Source organism: Suricata suricatta, chromosome 2, assembly GCF_006229205.1.
Source record: "Suricata suricatta isolate VVHF042 chromosome 2, meerkat_22Aug2017_6uvM2_HiC, whole genome shotgun sequence".
Classification (NCBI taxonomy): Eukaryota; Metazoa; Chordata; class Mammalia; order Carnivora; family Herpestidae; genus Suricata; species Suricata suricatta.
Window position 1 is genome coordinate 54,208,683 of NC_043701.1, and position 8,609 is coordinate 54,217,291.

Genomic DNA, 8,609 nt, shown 5'->3' on the forward strand with positions numbered 1-8,609 from the left:
GCAAATGAGTCACCCTGGAGACAAACATGCGAGAGACAAAGTCACAAGTTTCCCACATGCTCCTCAGCACCACAACACTAGGGTAGGTCAAACCAGTGTTTTACGTTTCCCTGAGAGAGACAAGAGAAGAGAGGCACAAGGGGAAGAGAACATGGCCCCAGGACCCCTGAGAGCCAGGGTCCACTAGGTGTCATATAGAATGTGAGGAACGTCGACAGAGATCACCCTGCACCACTCCAGGGGACACAAGTCATACTCAGTAGAAAATGAATGGGGCTGCTGCTGTGCACAAACTACAGAACCCACTCTTTGGAACATTCTAGAGCAATAAAGCATTACGGACTTCATATTCACCCAGAAGACTTTGTAGAACTTTTTCCTGTATCTACTATATATTATTTTGTTTATTTTACCTGGAAATTTTGAGTAGACTTTACACACGGTGTTACACTAATTTCAAGCATATACCATAGTGACTCAACATTTTGCTATGATCACTGCAGGGGTAGCTACCAGGTGTCATCTTACAAGGAAATCTCAATTCCATGGACTATAGTCCCTGTGGTGTACCTTTCATCCTGGTGTTTTAGTCATTGCGTTATTGGAAGTCTGTATTTCCTACCCCCCGACTCATTATCCATTGTGTCCACCACCACCCTCCCCCCCGCCTCTCCCCTCTGGCAACCATCGTTTATCCTCTGTATCTAGAAGTCCAATTCTGCCTTTTGATTGTTTACATAAGTTTTGTTTCTTTGATTCTACATCCAAGTGAAATCATTTGGCATTAGTCTTTCTCAGTGTGACTTATTTCACTCTGCATCATTTCCTCTAGGTCTACCCAAATTCTCAGAAATGGCAAGATCTCAGCCCTTTTGCTGACTGGATAATAATCCATGGTATAGGTGTATCTCTACATATACCACGTCTTCTGTATCTACTCATCGATCATTGGACACTTGGGGTGCTTCCCGGTCTTAGTGACTATCAGTGACATGGCAATGCCCACACCTATTTACATCAATGTCTCCTTTTTCTTTGCGTAAGTGCTCACTACTGCCACTATTGGATAATAAGGTAGTTTTAGTTATCAGTTTTTGGGAAACGTTGACACTGGTTTCCACAGTCCTACAGCAATTTATATTCTCTCTACATTGCACAAACGTGTCCTTTTCTTTACATTTGGCCAACTCTTGTTTTTTGTCTTTTTTAAAGCCATTCTAACAGTGTAAGACGGGGTCTCACTGCAGTTTTGATTTACATTTCTCTGCTAAGTAGGGATATTGAGCATCTTTTCCTGCTTGTTTTGGCCATTGGTGTGTGTTTTTGGAAAAATGTCTAAATATGTCCTCTTCCCATTTGTAAGTTGGATTATGTGTTTTCTGGTGTGGAGTGTAGAAGTTCCTTCTGTACGCTGTATATTAACTACTTAGCAGATACACCTTGTGCAAAAATCTTCTCCTATTTTGTAGGTTGCCTTTCAAAAGCCACTACATGACTTAGTAAGTAAGAGAATGAAGTCTATAACTCAGAATGTCTATATAAATGAAAGTTAAACATACATACAAATACTAATAAACTGCAAACACACATACAGGTACTAGGGTAGCAGTCAAACATTATAACCAGAGCCCTGGGTTCAGGAGGCAATCAGAGCAGGAAGAGAACTACAGAGAAGAAATATGAGGACACAGTCAGATACTCCGCATGGACAGATGATGGGGTGTGTCGTGCACTGAAGGAACCGAGGAAATGCATAGTGGTTTTCCTGACAACCAGACACAGAGGTCTACAACACCCGCAAGGCCTAGATGAACATGAGGTATCTGCAGAAGGGCTGATGACTAGGACGGAGTGAAGAAGAGAGACTAGCAAGGAGGGGGTAACACTGCAGAACATTCAACATCAGTCAATACAATCACGTTTTAACGTATATTACATAGGTGTAGATACGATTTTCTTAGTGTTATTTCCTTTGAAGTGAGAGGACACGGAGGGGCAGAGATAGAGGGAGACAGAGGATTCGAAGTGGGCCCTGTGCTGACAGTAGAGAGACTGATGCGGGGCTTGAACTCACGAACCCTGAGATCACAACCTGAGCCAAAGTCTGACGCTTAACCTGCTGAGTCACTCAGTTGCACCCACATAGTATATGCAATTATTTATACATGATATTTTGTATTTGGTTAAATATATGTATATCAAAGAATTTAAACTCAGGGTGGGGGGGCCTGGGTGGCTTAGTCGATTGAGCATCTGACTTCGGCTCAGGTCACGATCTCGTGTTTCACGAGTTTGAGCCCCAAGTCGGGCTCTGTGCTGACACCTCAGGGCCTGTAGGCTGCTTCGGATTTTGTCTCCCTCTCTTTCTGCCCTTCCCTCACTAGTGTCCTCTCTCTCTCTCCCTCTCTCTCTCTCTGTCAAAAATGAATAAACATTAAAACAATTTACTAGAAGAGTTTATTCTCAAGCCTCAGGGCAATGGGAATTATTGAAATGTTTCTAAACTGGACTGGCTACTTCATATTTGTATTTAATAGTTCAATCTTCTGCTTTATTAAGAGTTCCTGGAGAAGACCCAGAGCAAGGCCGGGAGACTGTTTGGGATCCCAAGGATGAGTGCTATAGGTAGAAAATGTAGAGCCACTGGGCACAGAAATAGGAAGACTTAGTGAAGAGATATTTAAGAATGCAGAAAATGGAATGCTAATGCATGTCAAGCTCCAGCGGAGAAGGATATAAGAAACAAGGAAATGGCAGGGCTGGACAGTGGTAACTTGATGAGAAACCCCGGGGAACGTGTTGAGAGAGTGGGAAAAATAATAATGTAAATCAGACACAGGGACTCTCCTTGACGTGTGATATCTAAGTGGCAGGTCCCTGATGCTCAAGAGAGTGACAGGAGCTAGAGACGCAGACCTAGCAGGCTATCGGTGACTTGACTTGAGGATGAAGACAAGAGGGCACACACAAAAGGAATCAGTGGCTCAGTCTTAGGGATCTGGCCCAAAGCTACACCCAAGACCAGAGAAGCAGCTGTCATGGCAGAGAAATGATCTGTGCGTCGAGAGTCAAAGGAGGCTCCCTAGAGAAACAACTCAAGTCAGAGAAAAAGGCTTCCAGGATAACTTTTGTCCTTCTGTACCATTTTCAGCCCAGACAAATGTCTCTGCTCTGACACGACTGCAGTTCTCCTTCAACCTTCTACGCCCACTCCCAACATACTGGATCCAGCAGAGTCAACGCACTTGGAGTTTTCTAAAACCTGAGTAGTAGAAACAAATCAATCCCTTTTTCCTGAAATAAACAGCCAGGATACTGTTGGAACATTTCACACCCTCAAAGCCGTTTAACCAAAATAGCACTGCAAGTTCAGTAAGTTAGGCTGGCAGAGCACCCGGGGCAGCGGCAACATGCAACACCTCCCGTAGAGAAGATGATATCTATCATGTCTCCACACAGACAGCTAGGGGTGTGTGGCCTTAAAGGGGCAGGAATGGAGGCGGGAAGGGTCCATAACCTACAAGTATGGAGGTTCAATGGGACTTGTACAAGATTGTCTCTGTGGTGACCCCACTGCTTTTGTTAGTCTTTTAAAAGATAAGGTTCCTTGTTAAGAAAGAGACTCTGTTTACAAAGCTTTCCCAAAAGTGTTCAGATCCATTTATTGGGGATTCTAAAATAGTTGTGTCTTAGTCCGTTGACTTCTTAATGGATATTTAATAGGGGCCCTTCCTTAAGGCCAATAAAACGTAAACAAACAAAAAAGTAAAAACCAGGATTTCGCCAAGACTTTTAGCTTTCTACTCCCTATGAACTGTTTAACATCGATGCAGACGTCTCCATGGAATACCATAGATTCACAAAAATTCTGTCATTAAGCATATGTAATAATAGAGATAATTGACAGCACAAGAAAATCCAATAGAAGCAATACTGTATAACGGAACCAGAGAATAATAAAATACTTCTTTTAGGAACATCAACCCAATGTGGAGAGGGAACTCAGGATCCCTATATCAAGAGGCATATGCTGGTCTGAGCCAGGTGGTTGCCCCTAATAGTATTCTTCTTACGGAGTCATTTAAACTATTGGGAAATATGCAAATTATTTTTGAAATTTTTTGTATTTAAATTTTTTGCTTTTTATTATTTTTATTTCAAAAAAAGAGAGCAAGAGAAGTGAAGGGGCAGAGCGACAGACAGAGTGTATCTTAGTGCTGCTCCATGCTTAGTGCAGAACTTGATGTGGGGTTTGATCACAGGCCCTTGAGATCAGGACCTGGGTTTAAATGAAGAGTTGGATGCTTAACTCACTTCACCACCCAGGTGCTCCAGAAAAATGTAAATTCTCTAATTTATGCAAGACAAGGTGACTTATGGATAAGAATCTAACAGAACTTGCTCAATGTATTTGGTGCCAACCATAGAAAGACTCCATATACTCTAAATCCTTGGGACACAGGCTATATAACACAGCTTTCCCTTCCCTGTGTGTCCTACACCAGGTCACCACCCACCCCAACTATCACTACCTTTGTGTTCAGAAACACACATTCCCGACTTCGCGTGGGGGGCTGGAAGTGCAACCAACCCGAAGCTCATTCAGCATCCGTCCACCACTGATCAGAACTATCCACTGTGCGGCTCGCAAGTGGGTGAGGGCGGGAGCCCAGGCTGCACTGCGGCGTCCCAGCTGGGCAGTGTATTATGCTCTGAGCGAGCAATTCAGGCAGCCCGGGGCCCCGGGCTCTGAGCATGGCCACTGGCAACCCCGACCCCAGGACGACCAGCGGGCAGACAGGAGACCGCCTGGTGCCTGAGATGTGAATCTTGTGGAAGCAAGGGCTCAGAGGGGGGCCCAAAGTATACCAAGGGATTAAAATTCACCACAATAAATGCTGGTAATGCACTAGGCAAAGCCCCCGAGAGAGAGAAAAGCAGGAAGGGAAATGGCCGGGGACGATTTCACTAAGGGGACATTTTCCCAGCAGACAGAGGGCACATGCAGGGGCCCAGTGAAACGGCCAAGCTCAGGAGAACAGGCAGCTCACACCCAGCACTGAGTAGAAGCAAGGTCACAGGAGAGGGATGACTCTGCAAAGGGCTCTGAGTCCTTGGCTAAGGAAGGTGGACTTGCTGGGAGCAAAATGAGCTGGCAGAGAACCTTAAAGCAGGAGAATAACATGACCTATGTGCATTTTTTTAAAGAACTTTCTGGGGTACCTGGGTGGCTCAGTTGGTTAAGGGTCTAAATTTCGCTCAGGTCATGATCTCACGTTCATGAGTTCGAGCCCCACATCAGGCTCTGTGCTAACAGCTCAGAGCCTGGAGACTGCTTCAGATTCTGTCTCCCTCTTTCTCTGCCCCTCTTCTGCTCACACTTTGTCTCTCTCTCAAAAATAGACACTAAAAAAATTTTTAAGAACTTTCTGGACTTTCTGGTGGCAATGTGGTAGACAAATAGCTGGAAGGTATCAGTGATCGGGAAACTTCAGCAGCCATTGCTCAGAGGTGAGACAGGAGTCTGAGGGAAGACCTGGTACATCTGATGCCTATTTATGGGTGTGGTTGGTGACAGGCCCGAGGACCCCAGTCAGGGTGCACGGAGATGCAGAAAAGAGGCAGAACGAGGAACGCCGGCACGCAGGGCACACAGAGCATTCTCATTTGGAAATGCTGAGATGCCGTAGACATTCAAGGGGAACTGTGTGTCAGGTGGCTGGGAGCTCCACCTGAGCACTGCGGTCACCATGACAGCAAGGGGACGACAGACCGAATGCTTGGTCAGGACCGTGGACCAAGGACACGTGGCATCTTGCACCTGTGGCCCCGTGGGACACGGACCGCTTTTCCCTGCACTGAAAATCAATATAGTGACAGAAAAAAGGAGGAAATTCAGAAGTCTTTGACCCAATTTCTCTGATCTGTTTCCTTCTTGGGAAAAAAAAGACTGACTCAGACTAATCCAGATGAGATCTAATTTTGTGCCCCTGCCCCGAACTTGCACTGAAATTTTGCACTTCACCCAATGCTGGACTAGGAAATAATAAAAATCCACTTACATGTGAAAAGTGGTACTAACCCTGGTTGAAAGCTTTACTGTACAGCAACCCTTGAGCTGTTATGGAAAACACATATTCAGATCTTTTAGTAACATTAAAAAATTATGAAGGTGACTCTTTATAAAAGAAAACTAGGGAGGATCTGGTAGAAGAAAGTGTAAAAGACCTAAACAACAAATGTCCATCTCCATTCCCTTTGCATCTTGAGAACACGATGTCCTTGTGAGGACAGAAGAGAGAAAACTTACACTCAATGCTTTTTTTTTTTAATTTCTGATTGATATATAAAAAGCTGGACCTATGTAATGTATACAACTTGGTGCGTTTGGAGATACATACTGTGAAATCAGCACCACTATATATGCCATCAATCTATTCATCACCTCCAAATTTATTCCTATTAGCATGATGATGAGAACACTTAATGTAAGATCTACCAGTCTTCACCAAGTTTGAGTTGGATAATACAGTGCTATAAACCATAAGCACTAACGGTAGAGCACATCTCTAGGACATACTCATCCTGCATGACTGAAACTTCATCCAACCCAAGGCAGGAACTGCTCCTAGGACTGCGTCCACTGGGGTGTGCAATGAAGAGAGAGAGTGGCCCTCCACTGCCCCGGTGGAAACCATGAGCCGCAGAGCAGCAAGCACAACAGAGATGCCGGCCACCGCCCCTCAGCACACAGTGGCAGAAAGACAGGAGCTCTGCTGAGCTGTGCCCACCCACCCCACTGTCCCTTCCTTCTCATAAGGTGCCCTCACAGGGAAGGGGAACATGTCACATACAATGCCAACAACAGGGAACCAGCCTGTGTCCAAGGGAGGCTCATGTTCACCCTCCACAGTACCTGAGAATTGTAGAGAGTGAAAGCAGTTTTGTAAACATTAAGAACCCACCATTTTTTTTGTCTATGGCATCACTTCTGATAACATGCCCTAATCAGGCCACATATAACTTGTGCAGAAATGTGCTCTTTTGGGGGTGGAGCCAAGATGGCGGAGAGGAAGGGAGCTCTGTAAACTCCCTCCGCACCGTTTTTCGAACTGAGAAGGATATTACGTTCATCTGAGAAAGTGGAAGGAGAAAATACGAACTCCAGAAGGAAGAGAACCTCAAGGATACCTGAGTGAGTGGGGGCGAACGGGGGAGATCCGAGGACGGGCCAGCCCGGGACGGGCAGGGGAGGTAAGATCCCCAGCCCAACGTGGCGCAAGTGCGGGGCGCCCGGGAGACAAAGGGAAGAGACAGAGTCGGAACACGCTCATAGAACTGTCTCTGGGGAAGAGGTAGAGAATGCTTGGCTGCGCTTGGAGACAGAAACCCACTCCATAGATAACTGCTGGGTAGCCGGAATCCCAAAATGGGGTGGCACAAGAGAAGAAATAGCCTCCAGTCCTAAGCCATCTCGGCGGGGAATCAGAGGCATCTGTGGCTGTGAGAAGCAGCTGCGCTGGGGAGGCGCGCTCCCGGCGGGAAGCGGCCGGAGCGGCGACTGCGCCAGGCTCCAGCAATTCGAACTTGGTTTTGGGAACGGGACCACGGACCGCATTTCCACGGCACACCTCGCCCCCTGCACGGACTGCGTGAATTCCGGGTCCCCACAGGGAAGAAATAAGGCGCGCACCGACGGGACCCTCAACAAAGAGTCGGTAGCGGGTGGAGGCCCTGGGCGCGCGCTTAGAATGTAGGAGCTCTCAGCTCATTTCCAGCAGCGCACAGCGTCTTGAGCAAAGCTATCAGAAACTAAGAGAGACTCGGTTTTTTTCTTTTTTTTTCCTTTCCCCCATTGCAATCGCGATCTGGACTGGGGGTGGGGACTCCGCAATTGAGTCTGTGTAGGTGCGCACTTCACCTTCTGCTGTTCATTTCGCCTCAGGCAGGGGCGGAGCCTCTGAGAGCAGACTCCAAGACTTACCACGTCAAACCTAGCCTATCCACCAGGGGGAGCTGCTGCTTGCTTTTTTTTTTCCCCTTCGGTTTTTTTTTTTGTTTGTTTGTTTTGTTTTGTTTTGGTTGTTTGTTTTTTTAATATATAACAAAAGTTTTTCTTTCTTCACTAGTTTTGTACTTATTTCTTTGTCATTATTACCTTTTTTTTCTTTTTTCTTTACTTAATTCCTTTAAATTTTTCTCCTTATATTCCTTTCTCCTTTCTCCCTTACATTTTCACCTTCTCACAACCCAGATATATTCTCCTGTATCTCATCCTTACTTCTCCCCTAAACTGATCATAGACTTTTAAGCGGTCTCCTGTCCTTTGTTGTCTCCGACCCCCTTTTATATATTTTTTTTTGTCTTTTCTTCTTTCTCTGTTCTTTTTATTTTCTCTTCTTCTCTTCCTTTCGTCTCTTTCCCTCCCATTCTCATTCTTTTCATTCCCCCCTGTAATGTGTTTCTTTGTTTGATTTGTCTGTGTGTATGTGTGCCTCTGTTCCCTCGGTGTTTGTCAGTCTGTTTTCCTTCATAGGACTACACCAAGAAACAAGCCAAAGTGTGCAAGAAGGCGAGTCCCAAATATTGCAGAGTAGGGAAATAAAATA

The 8,609-nt window shown here is 45.6% G+C and overlaps 1 long non-coding RNA gene across 1 annotated transcript in view; it reads left to right on the forward strand.

Moving 5' to 3' along the window:
• LOC115306213 overlaps positions 1-3,326 on the forward strand; it is a 3,801-nt gene extending 475 nt beyond the window's left edge. Inside the window, exons 2-3 of the long non-coding RNA XR_003915249.1 lie at positions 833-1,039; positions 3,152-3,326. This is a non-coding gene — a long non-coding RNA (uncharacterized LOC115306213). The remainder of the gene's footprint in view (positions 1-832; positions 1,040-3,151) is intronic.
• Positions 3,327-8,609: the final 5,283 nt, after the last annotated feature.